General features: G+C 42.5%; 1 pseudogene; it reads right to left on the reverse strand.

Moving 5' to 3' along the window:
- Positions 1 to 801: 801 nt before the first annotated feature.
- LOC127040187 (uncharacterized) lies at positions 802 to 14879 on the reverse strand (annotated as a pseudogene).
- Positions 14880 to 19025: the final 4146 nt, after the last annotated feature.

Genomic DNA, 19025 nt, shown 5'->3' on the forward strand with positions numbered 1-19025 from the left:
ATGGCTGAACCGCTCAGTAACAGTGACCATAATGTAATTAAATTTAACATCCTTGTAGGAGGACAAATGCCAAAGAAATTCACGACAGTCGCATTTAACTTCAAAAGGGGAACTACACAAAAATGAGGAAGCTAAGTAAATAGAAATTAACACTACCACGCCAACATCAGCTTCCTGGACACCAAGATCAGCTTCAACAATGGAACCCTGCAGACAACTCTATATAAGAAACCCACAGATCACCTCACTTACCTTCGCAGATCCTGTAAACATTCCAAACACACCAAGAAATCTGTTGTCTACAGCTAGGCACTCAGATACCACAGAATATGCTCTGAGGATAAAGTCCGGGATACGTACCTTAATACACTTAAAACTGCCTTCACCAAACAAGAACACTCCACTAGAGAAGTAGATCACATCACAGAATGGGCAACTTAAATACCTCAAGAGAACCTGCTTCAATACAGGGGTGCAAAAACCCTCTGACAGCATACTCCCACTTGTCACCTAACACCCCACATTGGAACCCTTCCGGGGTACCATTAAACAGTTACAATACTCAATCATTAAACAATCACATCCTGAAAACGAAGCCCCTCTTCTGGCCTGCAAACAATTCCCCCCTCCGCCCCCGTTCATCATCACAAGCAAGCTCCCCACAGAGCAGGACACATCAACTCAAAGTGGAACCAGCCACTGACATAACACCAGATGCAAAACCTGTTACACCAACTTTTGAAAAGGCTCCAGAGGTGGTCCCGGCAGTTATAAGCCAGTAAACCTAACTTCAAAACTGGTTCAAACTAGAAGAGAACAGATTTATCAGACTCATAGATTAACACAATGTGTTGGATAAGAGTCAACATGGCTTTTGTAAATTGAAATCATGCCTCACCAATCTATTAAAATTCTTTTAGATAGTGAACAAGTATGTGAACAAGAATAATTCAGTGGATGTTGTGTACTTGGACTTCCAGAAAGCCTTTGGCAAGGTCTCTCACCAAAGGCTCTTAATCAAAGTAAGCAGTCATGGGATAAGAGGGAAGGACTTCTCCTGGACCAGTAACTGGTTAAAAGATAGGAAACAAAGGGTAGGAATAAATGGTCAGTTTTCACAATGGAAAGAGGTAAATAGCAGGGTTTCCCAAGAATCCGTACTGTGACCTGTGGTATTCAACATCTCCATAAATGATCTGGAAAAAAGTGTGAACAGTAAGGTGGCAAAATTTGCAGATGATAAAAAATAATTCAAGTTAGTTAAGTCCAAAGCTGATGTGATCGCCCCATCTCAAAAAAGATATATCAGAATTCGAAAAGGTACAGAAAAGGGCAACAAAAATGACTAGGGGTGCGAAACAGCTTCCATATGAGGAGAGATTAATAAAACTGGGACTTTTCAGCTTGGAAAAGAGACAACTAAATGGGGAGATATGATAGATGTCTATAAAATCTTGACTGGTGTGGAGAAAGTAAATAAGGAAGTGTTATTTACCCCTCCTCCTAATACAAGAAATAGGGATTGCCAAATGAAATTAATAGGCAGCAGATTTAAAACAAACAAAAGGAAGTATTTCTTCACACAATGCACAGTCAACCTGTGGAACTCCCTGCCAGAGGACGTTGTGAAGGCGAAGACTATAATAGGGTTAAAAAAAGAACTAGATATGGTCATGTAGGGTAGGTCCATCAATGGCTATTAGCCAGGATGGGCAGGGATGGCGTCCCTAGCTTCTGTTTGCCAGAAGCTGGGAATGGGCAACAGGGGATGGATCACTTGATGATTACCTGTTCTGTTCATTCCTTCTGAAGCACCTGGCATTGGTCACTGTTGAAAGACAGGTTACTGGGCTAGATGGCCCATTGGTCTGACCCAGTACAGCTATTCTTATGTTCTTAACATTGTTAAGAGGGATAAAAGGGACTGTGCAAAAACAAAAGAATGCTGTGTTCAGTAGATCAATGGACTTTATTAATTGCAGGTTTCAGTTTTGAGGAGGACCCAGCAATGTAACCTGTATAGTTTTTAACTGAACAATCTCATTTCTTTCCTCTGAAAATATGTCCATAATCTCCTAAGGCAGAGAGACCATCAGAGAAAATGACGACAAACACAGTAAGTGTACTTGGGTGGAAGTAAACACTGCCACCAGTAAATAAAGTAAGAATCCCACCCCACCACTCCCACAACGTATTGGAAGTTTGGCATAAGAAATATTTCCCCCAGAAAATAAAATATAAGACACCATGGCACACATGGCATATGAATAACCATGCAAATGAGTCTAACACCTACTGAATGTATGCCTTGTTTACAGTGCAAAGAAAAAGGCAAGGGTGGGAGGGAGGAAGATTGTTCCGGGAAAGCTTCTCCCAAACCTGTTTTCAAATCCAGGTTCAGTGAATGTCACATTTCCCCCATGTGTACAGAGCATAATTTGGTTAATTAAAAACAAAACAAAATGAACCATTCAAGGCATTGGTGCTGGAACTAGGGGTGCTGCCACACTCCCTGGTGTGAAGTAGTAACAACCCAAATACATAGTTTCCACACTGCAGTAAGGGGGAAAAAACAGCCTAAAGAACAGCTTTGGGCAAAAAGAGGGAGAGAGAGAGAGAGAGAGAGAGAGAGAAGCCTGAGCCCTGAATATTCTAAGCAAAAAGCCGCAGAGAGATTTCTTGTGAGGCGCTTAGGGATAATACTTTGTATATTATTAAATTAGGGTTAGTACTAATTCCAAGATCTCCTTCAGAAACAATATCACAAGACATTACTTATCCCAAAGGAGTGACACAGCAGTATTTAAATCCCATTCTGACAGGAGCTGTGCAAACAAGCTACTTATATAATGTAACTTACTATGGCCCCAATTCAGCAAACTACTTTAACATGTGCATAAATGATTTGCTGAATTGTGGTCTCTCTAGTAGCACCGATGCTGCATTTAATTGCTTTTAATGTACGGTGCTTATGTGCACACATTGTCTTGAGTGTGTAATGTAACAGGATATTAAGCAACACAACTGTGGCCATAAGCACATCCCTATTATCAGTGAGTGCACATGTAGTACAATAAACCCGGGAAAAGATTACACTCTGTATTTTGAAAGTAGGGAGATAAAACAAGTGAAAAAAAGAAGGCAAAAGGTCTTAGACTAGGGTGACCAGATGTTCTGATTTTATAGGGACAGTCCTGATTTTTGGGTCTTTTTCTTATATAGGCTCCTATTACCCCCCACCCCTGTCCTGATTTTTCACATTTGCTATCTGGTCACCCTAGCTTAGACAGACAACACATACATTTTAGCCATTCAATAGCTTTGGGGTCAGCAGTATGGAGTCTGGAAAGTCCTTCTGATAGACCAGTATGAGATGAACAGAGAGCTAGCACCAAGCTGTGCACTGTTTGCACATCAGCTCTCCAAGTTGAATCTGTGGGCTCCTTTAAGAGGCCATTTCTACTCTTAATCTTGTGAGCTACTTTTGTCAGGTTGTCCTTATAGGTAAGTGTATGAGCCTGAGTTACTCCTAGATATACTGGCTTTGGGTCATGCCCCAGTTATTCTCTATTCAAGATGATGAGTTCTCATGAAGCGTTCGCGCGATTGAGAGGAAAGCATGACGACACTGTCTTTGACACCCTGAGTTTAAGTCACCTCTTTTTGCAGTAGCCTGTGATGGCTGCCATATCTTGGTTCAGGTTGTCAGTCTTTTTGAAATCTGTCTCTTGAAGCTGGGCAGATGTCAACCACATACTTGCATGGCTTTGAGACTGTTGGAGGCAGACAATTTATAAGTGTGTTGAAAAAAGTTGGGGGCAACTGTTCTTCTGGATTCTCCATGTGCTCAATTGATTTCCTTGCATCATCTGGAATTGTCTGTTCTGAGGTGTCATTTCTGTGGCCATAACAATCCACTGAGATGACATCTTTGACGTTTTGACCAACAGGTCAGTATGCCAGATGGCATTATATACTGCTGTCAAAACAAGAAACACAGCTTTCTGGTAACCAACTTCTCTCAGACTATTGTGCCTGACTCCTGCTCTGACTATGAGGCACAGCTGCCCATGTTCTGATCACTGACACATTCCTCATCTAAGCAGGGTATGTAAGTCTTTTGGTAGCCAATTGGGATGGATTTAGTGGATGCTTTGAAGATTGCTTTTGAGAAGGGACTGTACGCATGTTCTCCAGATGTATTATGTGGTATGCACACTATAATTATGCAATTTATCTACTCTAACACCTTTCTCCAGTCTGATCTTCTACAATTCCACCATAATCTAGGGAGTGTGGGTATTATGGGGAAACAGTTACTCTCAGCTGAGTAAGAATGGCGGGGGGGGGGGGGGGAAGGGGCGCAGTGTGGGAATTTTCTGAGAACAATGCAGGAGGTTGATAACGGTTGGCTCTCTTGGTTGAGGTTACTCAGCTGAGGTCAGAAGAACAGCCCTGCTTCCACCATGCAGAGAAAAAGGTGGCTGGCAGTTTAGTGTAATGCAAAAGATACAGGTAATTTATAGAAGTCCAGTCTATAAGATCCAGACCATGTGTCAAATTCTCCCTATTAACGACTCTCTTAATATTTTCAAGTAGGTGCCACCTATATGTTTTCAAGTACATTTTTAAAATGCTGCCACCTACATGTATATACTGGCTCAGGGCCAGGGCAAGGATATTTTGCACCCTAGGCGAAACTTCTACCTTGTTCCCACCCCCCCTCCAAGCATCACTTATTAAAAAAACTTTCAAAAATGAATGCTACATAATGTGGCATTGTTCATTAGAATTAATATACGTTCGGCTTGAAAATTTATTAATTTAATTATTTAGTCTACATATTTAATTAAAATAAATGAATAACCCGACAGTGTTGACATTGTTATTGTTTTCACTTTGCACAACATAGCATGAATCTTAAAATAAATCACATACATTATACACAATACACGGTCACAGAGTAACATGTTATAATTTAGAATTATTTTTCCGCGCTTTCAGTTTAGCAAATTTAGAAACAAGTTCCTCCAAGTCAATGCTGCAAGCAATGTCATGTTCTATTGGCAAGGTAGATAGCCCAAAAAGTCTTTGTTGCAACATTGATGTTCGCATGTATGTTTTTATCAACTTGAGCTTCGAGAAGCTTCGCTCACCACTGGCCACAGAAACTGGGAGAGTCAAGAGGATGCGAAGAGCAATAACTGTGTTGGGGACACTGTTTGTCAGTTTATTTGTGCATATGAAGTTCAATACATCTTGCGGTGATGCACTCTTTTGGACATGTCGCGCAATAGCTTGCAATTCATTGCAAAAGTCAAAGGCATCAATATCTTTGGATTCACCATGTTGCACAGCTTGCTCCAGAGTCAAGCAATGTTCCATAATTTGCTTTGCTGTTGTATTTTGCAAACTGTAAACATCACATAGGAAGTCAAATACTGAATTAATTTGCTGCATCAATGTGAATCTTTCTTCAACTGAATGTATTCCTGTGTCGATGACTGCAAAGTAAAAGTTCACTTTGAATTTTTCTTTCGGATTGTAAATAGGTTCGTCATCCGCTTCATATGTGAACTGCTTCCTCTTTTTTCTAATACTGATTGGATCTGGTTCAAAAAGTGTCGGTACATCCAACTCCTCCTAAAGTTCACCTGCATCTACCAATATTTTTTCAAAGTCTGCGTCACTTCTGCGACCTACAAGAAACTTCTTGGTTTCTCCAAGTTGATTAATGGCGTCACATGTCGAATTCTTTCGCCTGAAGTTGTTTGCTAGTCATGTTGATCTCAAACAATATGTCATACCACACAACAAGAGAAACAAGAAATTTGAAACTAGAAATGGCTTTTGCAAAATCCTTTGCAACAACTCGTGACGTATTGCCAGATGATCCTGTTAGAGTAGTGTCTTCGTAGATGTCTATCAGAGCAACATAGATGTCACCAACCTGATAGCGAAGAGGTTTCAAGGCATCAATTCGACTTTCACATCTTGTTTCACTCAATGGTTTAACTGTGAGATTAGATACGTGGTGTATTAGAACTTCCCAGAGACGTGTAGAAGCTGAGAAATACACATTAACACGCTGAACTAAATCAAAGAAGGCAGTTGCCTCCAAGCAACACTTTGCAGCATCATTAACAACCAAATTCAATGAATGTGCACTGCAAGGAACAAAAAAGGCTCATGGATTAATATCCAGAATTATTCGCTGGACACCATTTTCTTTCCTTTTCATATTGCTCCCATTGTCGCACCCTCGACCACGCACGTTTTCTATAGGCAGTGACATCTCTTCTAACTGGTGAAGAATAGTTTCTGTCATACCAGCTCCAATTGTCTCCGTAAGTGACACAAATCCCAAGAAGTGTTCCTTTATGAATACTGATTCAGTCTCATTCTCTGTCTCTGATGTAGGCCCATCCACAAACTGAATGATTATGGTCATTTGTTCAACGTGGCCTGCATCTGGTGTACAATCTAGAATGATCGAAAAGTATTTTGCAGCATGAGCAGATGCTAGGATTTTTTGTTCGATGGCATTGGATAGAAGCTGAATAAGCTCATTCTTTATGTCGTTCCCTAGGTGACATAAACATTGATTTAAGAGATCAGAATGACTTTTCCTTAAAATTAAGCAATGTTTATTGTAATCAGAAATACATCCTTTTTGGTCACCTATACTTCCTTCCTTCATTCTTTCATATCAAAATCTACTACATTTTATTCTACCTTTATAATATTGAATTATTGTTATTAATAAAATTTATAAAATTAGAATGGCAGATACTCCATCATAGTGGGGTATCGGGTTAGGTAGGGAAGGGAAGCAGACTGGGTTCGGGTCAGTGGGGGATTGGGTTTGGCTGGAGAGCGGAAGGGAAGCATACTGGGTTGAGTCAGTGGGGTATCAGGTTAGGTGAGGAAGGGAAGCAGACTGGGTTTGGTCAGTGGGGGTTCGGATTTGGCTGGGGAGTGCAAGGGAAGCAGAACAGGTTTTGGTGTGGAGGGGGGTGGAAGACGGAGTAGGATTCAAAGAGCTGCATGGTGAAATATGCGCTCTCCTCTCCAGTCCCTGGCATGCAGCAGAGGGCCAAGTCACAGTGCAATTGCAACAGGGCAATGGGAGCGTGTCACCAGTCCATCCTGCTCCTGGGCTGGGGAGTTGAATACTGGGCTCTCGCTCTGGCAGGGGGGCATGGGGCAGGAAGGACTGTGAAGCAGAGAGTGCGCAGCCCTCACACCAAAGCAAGGTCGGGAGGTTAGAAAGCTGGGGAGCAGGGAGGTGGGTTAAAGTGGCTTAGCCACCCCTTCACGCAAGAGAGTCCTCAAAGCTGCCAGCTGTGGCCTCCCTCCCTTCTCTCCCCAGGGAGCAGAGCCTCTGCCCTGGAAAACCTGCAGCCTGCTCTCTGAGGAGCATGCCATGTGCAAGATGGCCCTGCTTGCACCACACTGACAGCACAGCTCAGCCCCAGCGGGGGGGGTTGGTCTTACACCCCTCCCGCCCAAGCTGCTCCACTCTCCTTCTGGCTGCTGCTGTGCAATCTACTACAAGACAGAGGAGCTAATACTGTAATAATGTACCTACCAACACAGCAATCTGTACAACTATTGATTCACAATCAAAGGACTTCACATGGCAGGAGTCAGAGAGCAGTTGGTACTTCCCTGGTTTTCTAAATGGCAGGAGACAGGAGTCGGAGAGCAATTCACTGGAAGTTTGGTTCTTATCATCTCCTCCTCCCTACAGTCTGCAATCTAATCAAAGAACTTCCTTGGGAGCGTGATTCTTATCACATCCCTATAGTTTGCCATCTAATCAAAGGATTTCCCTAATCCCTGGCTTTGTAAATGGCAGGAGAGCAATTCACTGGGAGCATAGTTCTTATCTATGTCCTCCCTACAGTCTGTGATCTGCAACTTGTGTCTATTTTTAGGCACCGGCTTTTCAGTGCCCCCCAGATCTCAGTGCCCTAGGCAGCTGCCTAACTTGCCTAGTGCTTCCACCGGTCCTGTGCTGGCTTAGGGAGAATTGCCCGAAGTGTAGGTTATAGATCACTGAACCAAATAGCTAGTAATTGATTCCAGCAAGTGACAGAGAGGCTGGGGTTTCCATTTACACCTCCACTCTAAAACATCTAAGAATGTAGCTTTTGATTTGAGTGTTGGATCGGTGCTATGTGCAGGTTTTTGGAGAAGCTATTAAAGGCAGCAATACATGTTCATTCGTCCAAATTCTTCATTAGACTGTACATTGGCCAAACCGGACATTCTCTACGCAAAAGAATAAATGGACACAAATCTGACATCAGGAATCATAACATTCAAAAACCATTAGGAGAACACTTCAATCTCTCTGGTCACTCAATAAAACAGACCTAAAAGTGGCAATTCTTCAACAAAAAAAACTTCAAAAACAGACTCCAACATGAAGCTGCAGAACTGGAATTAATTTGCAAACTGGATACCATCAGATTAGGCCTGAATAAAGACTGGGAGTGGTTGGGTCATTATAAAACCTAAACTTAATTTCCCCAATAAAGTACTAATTTCTCCCTACTGTTACTCACACCTTCTTGCCAACTGTAATGAGCCACTCTCTTACAACTTCAGAAGTTATTTTTCCTCCCTTGGTATCCTGCTGTTAATTGATTTATCTCGTTAGACTGACCTCACACTTGGTAAAGCAATCCCCATCCTTTCATGTATTTATACCTGCTCCTGTATTTTTCACTTCATGCCTCTGAAGTGGATTTTAGCCCACGAAAGCTTCTGCCCACATAAATTTGTTAGTCTCTAAGGTGCCACAAGGACTCCTCATTGTTTTTATTGTCTTGTTAGTAACTAGAAGCCTCCACTCTCTAGGGCTGTCATTTTAGTGCCTTTGACAAGCACTGGATTCACGGGGTTCAAAGCATTCAGAAAAATCAGTTAAACAAAAAAGTGCAGTTCTAGTAATATGGTGAACGTGCTGGAGCGCATGGGCAATACAGAGACTAAATGTCCTGTATCACATCAAGCATGTATGTGATTGACTGTACAGAGACAAACTAAACTCAGAGAGTGGATTCCTGAGAGGATAGCAGGAAAACTATCACATGCAGGATGCAAGAGCCAACAGAAACTGCAATTGACTGGGCATGCAGGGTCTTATCTGGTGAAGACCAAGAAAAGCTGCTTTAAAGCCAGTCATTAAAGATCTGGAGGATGGCATGGACTGCACTCTCAGCAAGTTTGCAGATGTCACTAGACTGGGAGGAGTGGTAGATATGCTGGAGGGTAGGGATAGGATACAGAGGGACCTAGACAAATTAGAAGATTGGGCCAAAAGAAACCTGATGAGGTTCAACAAGGACAAGTGCAGAGTCCTGCACTTAGGACGGAAGAATCCCATTCACTCTTACAGACTAGGGACCAAATGGCTAGGGAGCAGTTCTGCAGAAAAGGACGTAGGGGTTGCAGTGGACAATGTGAGGGAACATAACCCTCCCCCCTGTCTCGTTGGATAGAGCTTTGCAACTGTTTATATGGGATCTTGTCTTGCCACCAAAGCCTTTTGGCAGGTTGCTGTCACTGGTCGGATGCTGTATCAGGGCCCTGATTAAAATAGTAATCTGTCAGTCCTTGCTGCAGAGCCCTGCCATTGATATAAGCATCTGTGATTTTAACATATAATATTGTAACAATTATATGCTTTTAGCTTTATTAGTTTACAGGCCCATGCAAGCTAAATAAATGCAAAATATAAGCCATGGTTTTAGTTCTCAAAGAAAACTTGTTTATCTGCATACTGTGGCACTGGGTGTGGAGAAACTAGATATAAGAAAGCGGGGTATGAAACACTGACAAAAGAGGAACTAGGAGGGGGACAAGGGGTCACTTGAGAGCCATCTGCTTTAAGCAAAATATAGTATGATAATTATTGCTTGCTTACGGTAACTGCAAGGTGGAGTTACAAAATGACCAGCTCACCCACTGCCAAAACGCATGATAAGTGTGGAAATGGCTTGCTCAATTATAGAATGACCAGCTCACTCACTGCCAAAATGCATGATAGGTGTTGAAAAAGCTTGCTCAATTATAATATTTTATGCTAGATAAGGTAAAACATTAGTTTTAACATACTGTGTTAAGCAATATAGCCCAAATATAAATATGTGACGTTTTGCGGTTTTAACCTTTATAAGCTTGGTGAAAATTGTAAAGGGCAGAGCAGCCTACCTCTTGCATGGGATTACACTGTCTCTCCCTGTATGCATACTTGTAATCTTGTAGTCTTGTTATAACAATAAAGATGCCTCAGGCTGTCTGATCCAAAATCAACTGGGTGGTAGTCTTTCCCCCCACAACGAGAAGCTGGATGTGAGTCAACAGTATGCCCTTGTTGCCAAGAAGGCTAACGGCATTTGGGGCTGTATAAGTAGGGGCATTGCCAGCAGATTGAGGGATGTGATCATTCCCCTCTATTCGACATTGGTGAGGACTCATTTGGAGTACTGTGCCCAGTTTGGGGCCCCACACTACAAGAAGGATGTGGAGAAATTGGAAAGAGTCCAGCAGAGGGCAACAAAAATGATTAGGGGGCTGGAACACATGACTTATGAGGAGAGGCTGAGGGAACTGGGATTGTTTAGTCTGTAGAAGAGAAGAATGAGGGGGGATTTGACAGCTGCTTTCAATTACCTGAAAGGAGGTTCCAAAGAGGATGGATCTAGACAGGTCTCAGTGGTACCTGATGACAGAACAAGGAGTAATGGTCTCAAGTTGCAGTGTGAGAGGTTTAGGTTGGATATTAGGAAAAACTTTTTCACTAGGAGGGTGGTGAAGCCCTGGAATGGGTTACCTAGGGAAGTGGTGGAATCTCCTTCCTTAGAAGTTTTTAAGGTCAGGCTTGACAAAGCCCTGGCTGGGATGATTTAGTTGGGAATTGGTCCTGCTTTGAGCAGGAGGTTGGACTAGATGACCTCCTGAGGTCCCTTCCAACCCTGATATTCTATGATTCTATGATTCTAACCCATGGAAAAAAGTTGTAAACACTAAGATTTCTACATCCATCCTCCACTAATATAATAGTCACCTTCTCCTCCCAGTAGCATCAGACGAGAACATCATCCCTTATCTCTGTAGGCTGGATCAAGAAAACTAAAAATATTGGGCTTTGACTGGTTGCCAGAATTAATGTCTGTATGGGGTAGCCAATGAGACTCGTTGGAGCAATAAGTTTATTAACTGAGAACTGGAATTGTAAACCATCCCTAGGCACTCACATTGGCTGCCAAATCTATGGTGCCATGTCTAGCTCTTAATCAGAAAACTGCATTGTCGGGAATGTTCTTTCTCAGTTAATTAAGATGCAGTTAATAGCAGATTAGAGAGCGAGGGGTCATGACTGCAAAAAAGTTAGGATTTTAATATAGTGCCTTCCCTAGCCACAGCTTTTCAAAGCTCTGTACAAAGCAACAAGTTAGGTATTGATAATACAGGTGACGCTACCTGCAAACATGTTAGCCAATGTGTGCTCAGCGATAGCTCACACGCAGCTGTAGATATTTGAGCATGTTTTTAAAAGAGGAATGAGGGTCAACATTACTCTGATGCTTTTCAAAAGGTGACAGAATTTTACTCTTTTTATAGGCACATCCCAAAGTTCAGCAGAATTAGCACTTGCCTCATCCAGCAGACACCACTAGAACTGATTCCATCTCCTAGTTGAGCAGAATGAGCTGTGCTAATTAGAATCAGGATTTGCTCCTTTTTTCATATTTGCTGATCCATCAAACATTTACCAGCAGTGTGTGAAAGATTTTGCACTCAGTATTAGATTTTCAGAGTTGTATAGGGATTAGCTGTCTTGTCTAATCTCCTGATTTTAGAAATGTAGGCTGGGGAGGGACCTCAAGAGGTCATCTAATCCAGCCCCCTATGCTGAGGCAGAACCAAGTATACCTAGGTCACTTCTGACCAATGTTTGTCTAACCTGTTTTTTAAAAACTCCAGGGATGTGACAGGGATTCCACAATCTCCCTTGGAAGCCTATTTCAGTACTTAACTATCCTTACAGTTAGAAAATGTTTCCTAATATATAACCTTAATTTCCCTTGCTGCAGATTAACTCAATTATTTCTTGTCCTACCGTCAGTGGACATGGAGAACAATTGATCACCGTGCTCTTTATAACAGTCCTTGACATATTTGAAGACTTATCCTCCCCAGTCTTCTTTTCTCAAAGCTAAACATGCCCCGTTTTTTTAAAACCTTTCCTCAGAGGTCAGGTTTTCTAAACCTTTTCTCAGCATTGTTGCTCTCCCCTGGATTCTCTCCAATTTGGCCACCCCTTTCTTAAAGTATGGCACCACACCCAAAATGAGACACAGTACTCCATTTGAGGCCTCACCAGTGTCTCAGTTACCTCCCATGCCTTACATATAACACTCCTATTAACATAACATGGCCATAGGACTTCCCTGAATTATTTTCTCCTTCAGGTCCAATACCTGTGTTTGAACTAGAGCATATCTTTTAGAAAAATATCCAATCTTGATTTAAAAATTGCCAGTGATGGAGAATCCACCACAACCGCTTAGTAAATTGTTTCAATGGTTAATTACCCTCACTGTTAAAAATGTGCACTTTATTTCTAGCCTAAATTTAGCTAGTCTCCACTTCCAGTCACTGGATTGTGTTGTAGATTAATCTGAAGGACAGAAGAGTCCTCTATTATCAAATTTCTGTTCCCCATGTAGGTATTTAGAGACTGTGATCGAGTCACCCTTTAACCTTCTCTTTGATAAACTAAATAGCTTATAGCAAGAGAATCCAGGAACACAAAGGCATGATTTTAATCTTTTTATCACTCTCCTAGCTCTTCTCTGAAACTTCTCTAATTTTTCAACATCCTTCTTGAACTGTTGACACCAGAACTGGACACAGAATTCTAATAGCAGTTGCACTAGTGCCTAAAGCAGAGATAAAAATAACCTCCTTTCTCCTACTTGATATTCCCCATCTTATGCCTACAAGAATTGCCTGGATCCTTTTAGCCAGAGAGTTAAGCTGAAACTGAGCTCCCAGTGCATTATCCACCATGACTCCTAAGTCTTTTTCAGAGTCATTGCTTCCTAGAATCCTCCCTCCTGAAAGTACAGGCTGCATTGTTTGTCCCTAGATGTGTGATCTTTCATTTGGCCATGAAATGCACATTGTTTGTTTGTGCCCAGTTTACCAAGCAATCCAGTTTGCTCTATATCAATGACCTTTCCTCTTTGTTATTTACCACTCCTCCAATATTTGTGTCATCTGCAAACATTATCAGTGATGATTTCTGTTTTCTTCCAGGTCACTGTTAAATACATTAAAAAATGTAGGTCCAAGAAACAATCTTTCTGGGATCCCACTAGACAAGCCCACTCAATGATGATTCCTCATTTACAATTACCTTTTGATATGTCAGCCAGTTTCTAATCCATTTAATGTGTGCCATGATGATTTTATATCACTCTAGTTTCTTAAACAAAATGGCATTCGGTACCTAGTCAAGTGTCTTACAGAAGCCTAAGTATATTACATCAACATTATTAGCGTGATCAACCAAATTTGTAACCTCAAAAAATGATATCAAGTTAGTTTGACAAGATCTTATTTTCTATATGCTCATGTTGATTGATATTATATTACCCTCCTTTAATTCTTTGAGCAATGCATCAGCCATTCCATTATTTTGCCCAGGACACAGGTCAGGCTGACAGGCCTATAATTACACAGATCATCCGTTTTAACCTTTGCATGCAAATTTACCCCTATAAATATAACCATATATGACAAATCCTAAAACACACACTGATTTGTATTATATATAGCTAGGTGCAGAGACCTACCCCACTTTGTGTTTGTAAGTTTGTTCCCTTGTGGTTCCTGCAGCTTTGGGTCCAGGAACTACATTTCCCAGGATACACAGGGGGAAGGGGGGCAGGAGAGGGGAGACAGAGGAGAAGGAAAGTTACAATGTGAGCTCTGTGAAAGAATGAGGGCCATAAGCCTTAACTTGCCAAGATCCACAAATAGTTCCAGGAAGGGAGAGGGACTGCCAAAGTCCAGAGGAGGAGCAGCCAAACTTTGCACAAGCTGCCAAAAAAGAATCAAGGATAGTTCTTGTAGAAACCGGGTCACCCCAGTATTGATCTCCATAGACACCCTCAGCAAGCAAGAGAGCTAGTAAGTGTTTGTTTTCTTAAAGGGCTAACCCTCTTTTTAAAATTGTGCTAAACTTCCTAGAGAGCAGACTCCCTTGAGGGAAGGGGAGAGCACATGAGAGCTCACCCTGCTCTTCTTAACTATCTGAGTCCATCTGATTAATTGGCTCTTGTACAGAGCTTTCACAAAGAAGAGACCAATTCAGAGGTCCGAGATCGCAAGCCTGGGAGGGAGGGGAGAGAAGCGGAGCGGCGGTGCGCTCGGGGGAGCAGGCGGCAGTGGAGCAGAGGTGAGCTGGGGGGGGGAGCAGTTCTTCTGCTCCCCCAGGTTACGTCCTGCGGCCCTCCCCATGCCCCCCACCACCGTAGCTCACCTCCGCTCAGGGCCGGCTCCCAGCTTTTTGCGCCCCAAGCAACAAAAAAAAAAAAAAAAAAGAGCCGGAGTGCCACCCCTTGGAAAGTGCCGCCCCAAGCACATGCTTGGAGTGCTGGTGCTTAGAACCGACCCTGGCTGTAATTCACATGCATTGGGAGCAGGTTTTATGTTAGTTTCAATCTGGGGTGCACTCATGGTAAACTTTGGGGGGGGTTGATTTTTGGTCTGACTACTCATCCCCTCTGCTTCTCTTACCTAGCGTAACTCTTCTGCCAGGTGTTGCCAGCAGCCACAAAGGCTGGGTTCAACATCTAGGGGTTCCTCCTAAAATTACAAAACAAACCCGGAAAAACTAAAAAAAAAGCCCAGAGCACCCTTAATAGGCAATACTTCTCCACTCACATGCACTGAGTCTGTGTATAGAACAAAAGACAACTTGTATTAAGGGAGAGGGGACACAGCTTTAATTTGGGAAAATGCAGCAATTATTCAACAGTGTGTAAATAATAAATAAAACACCTACCCCAAAGCATCTTCACAGTGTCCTTCATCTCAGTTTGTTCACTTGCCAGCGTGAATGTCCAAGGAACCTTTAGCACACCATTTTATCCCTTCTCTTCACTGCATCCCACTGACAGTTCATTGTCAGAGGACAGCAAAGTCCCAATGCATTCAGGCAGGTTCACCTCCAGACCCTGTGGGGAGAGCAGTACCTGGCCTTACTTCCACTTCTGTGTTTTTTCTTCACCATCTTTCACTGCTGCTGTCAGGGCCAAGATGTAGGCAGCTGGGTCTAGTGGCTGGAAAAGGAGTCAGAGCTGGGAGTCAAGCCAACGGTAAGAGCCACATGTGAAGACTGGGGCAAAGATCAGGAACAGGTCAGAAAAGCAGGAACCAGCCACAGAAGCGGGGTCCAGGAGTCAAGGAACAGGGCACAGTTCAGTGTAGCAGCCAGGTAGAGCCCAGTTATGCAGACAACTTCCTGTGCCTCTCTTTGGGTTTAAACAGGAAGCCCTGGTGGCCAATCAGAGTTCACAATGTTCCTCCAGTTAGGCACCAGGAAGCCCTCCCTGATATAACTTCAGGTTTCATGTTCTCCTGTGTTTTTAGTTAATAGTGAGCTGCTGGTTGGCAGCAGGACTGTGCAAGTTGAGTGGGAACCCTGTGCACACAGGTTCAAGACCTGCAGAGTGGTGACAGCTACCTACAACATGTCTGTGCTGGCTCTATTGCCTAGCCTAGTGATTTTTGCCCCTAGTAGGGGAACAAAGGCTCTCAATGAAATCTAGTCAGGCAGCTCTTTTTTTGCACTTTTATTGACTCCCCAGCAGGGAGCTACATGGGTGAGAGATCAAATAACAAATAGGACCCTCAAGCAGAGTCATCACCACAGGATGGAATACACCATTCCTCTTCCCTCTCCTCCCTCAGCTGTCAACTCTCTACCCAGTGGTGGGAGAGTGAGATACTGGTTAGGGTGACCCTGTTATAAACAGATAGCTAAGGGTTAATGTCTTTTACACCTGGAAAAAAGTATCTGAAACACCTGACCAGAGGACCAATCAGGAAACCAGACTTTTTCAGATCTGGGTGGAGGGAAGTTTGTGTGTGAGTCCTTTGTTCTTGGTTCTTCTGCCTGCACTCTCTCGGCTATGAGAAGTGATTTCTGTTTCCTGCTTTCTACTCTTCTGTTTCCAAGTTGTGGTACAATATAGTAAGGCAGTAAGGTTTCTATTGTTTTTCTTTTTGTATTTACATGTCTATAGTTGCTGGAGTGCTTTGAATTGTATTCTTTTTGAATAAGGCTGTTTATTCATATTTCTTTTAAGCAATTGACCCTGTATTTGTCACCTTGATACAGAGAGACCATTTTTATGTATTTTTCTTTCTTTTTATATAAAGCTTTCTTTTAAGACCTGTTGGAGTTTTTCTTTAGTGGGGAACTCCAGGGAATTGAGTCTGCAGCTCACCAGGGAATTGGTGGGAGGAAGAAGTCAGGGGGAAATCTGTGTGTGTTAGATTTACTAGCCTGACTTTGCATTCCCTCTGGGTGAAGAGGGAAGTGCTTGTGTTTCCAGGACTGGAAATAAAGAGAGTGGAATCCCTCTGTTTAGATCCACAAAGTTTACTTCTGTGTCTCTCTCCAGGAACACCTGGAGGGGGGAAGGGAAAAGGTTTATTTCCCTTTGTTGTGAGACTCAAGGGATTTGGGTCTTGGGGTCCCCAAGGAAGGTTTTGGGGGGACCAGAGTGCCCCAAAACACTCTAATTTTTTGGGTGGTGGCAGCTTTACCAGGTCCAAGCTGGTAACTAAGCTTGGAGGTTTTCATGCTAACCCCCATATTTTGGACGCTAAGGTCCAAATCTGGGACTAGGTTATGATATGACCCCTTCAGTACAGTTCTGGGGGAAAGAAGCCCAGGCTGGCTAGTCACACAATAAGGATAACAACGGTTCATTATCCCTACATCCAAGACTTAGAATCATAGAATTGTAGGATTGGAAGGTACTTCCAGAGGTCATCTAGTGCAGTCCCCTGCACTCACGGCAGGACTAAGTATTATCCAGACCATCCCTGACAGGTGTTTTTCTAACCTGCTCTTAAAAATTTCCAATGATGAAGATTCCACAATCTCCCAGGGCAATTTATTCCAGTGCTTAATCACCCTGACAGTTAGGAAATTTTTCCTAATGTCCAACCCTAACTGGCCTTACTGCAGTTTAAGCCCGTTGCTTCTTGTCCTATCTTGAGAAGTTAACAAGAACAATTTTTAATAAGTGTTAACCCAAAATGGCCAAAAATGATCACATTGGCACCATATAATAAATAAGATGTATTAGTATTAGCATATGCAAATGAGGTCTGCTCATTGGGTCTCTTCCTCTGGTTCACCAATAGATGGTGAAGAGTACTCCTTCCTTCTAGAGTCCTATTCACAATCATTTCTCTGACCCTTCCCCCTCAAAGGAAGATCTAGCATTATACATGTGTTTAATCAAGCTAAAATGTTTGCTATGAACTCAGGAAATTCCATGACCAGGCAACGTTGGACCTAGGACTTCTTGAATTAGCAGGAGAGCTTGATCCTACAATATGCCACGTGCCCTGCTCAGCATGTTGCAGGATCAGGCACCTACTAGCTAAGAACTAGAGAGTCACACTGGGAGGGAAAAGTGGGGAAAAGCCTTGCCCCAGTGCTGTCAATGGGCGTTTTGCCACAGACTGCAACTGGGCCAACATCTCACCATAGGTTTCTAGCAGGGCTTGTTCTAGTATGTGCTCTGGTTTCATGCATTCTTATGCTAAATCTGTGTCACTGCTACTTGCTCACTGGACACCCCAGGTAAGTTCCTGTTTGCATGAAGGTCATCCTGCCCGTACTTCAGACTAGTATACGCTACCCACAGGTTTTAAAGAAAATCTTTATAGACTAAGAAATGTATCCTATAAACAATGGAGCTATCTTGTCACAATACAGAGAGTGAACTGTAAGGGAAGGATTTTTTAAAGAAATAATCCCCACTGTATCTTGGAATTTAATTAAGGAACTTGAATGAATGTTGTTACTATCTGTGGCTGTGCCTGGCTGATTGGAAGTATGATTTACAAACAGTGCCCTATTCAATGGACTGTTCAGCTGATGTGATTAAAAAATGGATTTTCTATTATTAGTTCAGCAGTAACAGTGTGCTCAGTGCAGGGCAAGGGGGAAGAAAACTCTATCCCTGCTCCCCAAAAGCTTAATCAATCATTTAGGGGCAGATCCTCAGCTGTTGTAAATGGTCATAGCTCCACTGAAGACATTGGGGCTATGACATTGTATAGCAGCTGAGAATTTGCTACAGCTCCCTCTACCACAGGAAGAATTAAAAAAATTACTGAACCAGATCCCTCTATATCTTGCAATTTTAGGTAATGTGTCAAATGATGTTCTAGTCTAACTCCTTTAAGTGTTTGTCTTATAAAGTTTGGATCAAATTGTACTTTTTGATGTATGCATTTCCTTTCTTATCTTAACCTCTTTGAAGATACATGCTATAAATTCATTCTGACATACTAATTGATCCACCAAAAAGCTAGGTCAAATTGTAACCATGCATTACATTTCAAAGGTGGAAGCGTATCTATGTTCAGACTTCAGTTTTGAATAAAGCATTCAGATAAAATAAATTAGCATCCAGGGTAGTCATTACAGCATGAAGAGCACCTGCAAGCATTAAAAAATAAATCTCTTAAAGAATGAGACAGCTACAGTTTTAGACACCTTCCTAATGATTTCTTGCTAGAGTAAATGACATGGTTCCATTTTTGTATGCAGTGCTGTTGCAGCTGTGTTGGTCTCAGGATATTAGAGAGACAAGGTGCGTGAGGCGATATATTTTACTGGACCAAATTCTGCTGGTGAGAGAGATGAGCTTTCGAGTCTACCCAGAGCTCTCCCTCAGATCTGCCTGAAG

Source organism: Gopherus flavomarginatus, chromosome 1, assembly GCF_025201925.1.
Source record: "Gopherus flavomarginatus isolate rGopFla2 chromosome 1, rGopFla2.mat.asm, whole genome shotgun sequence".
Classification (NCBI taxonomy): Eukaryota; Metazoa; Chordata; order Testudines; family Testudinidae; genus Gopherus; species Gopherus flavomarginatus.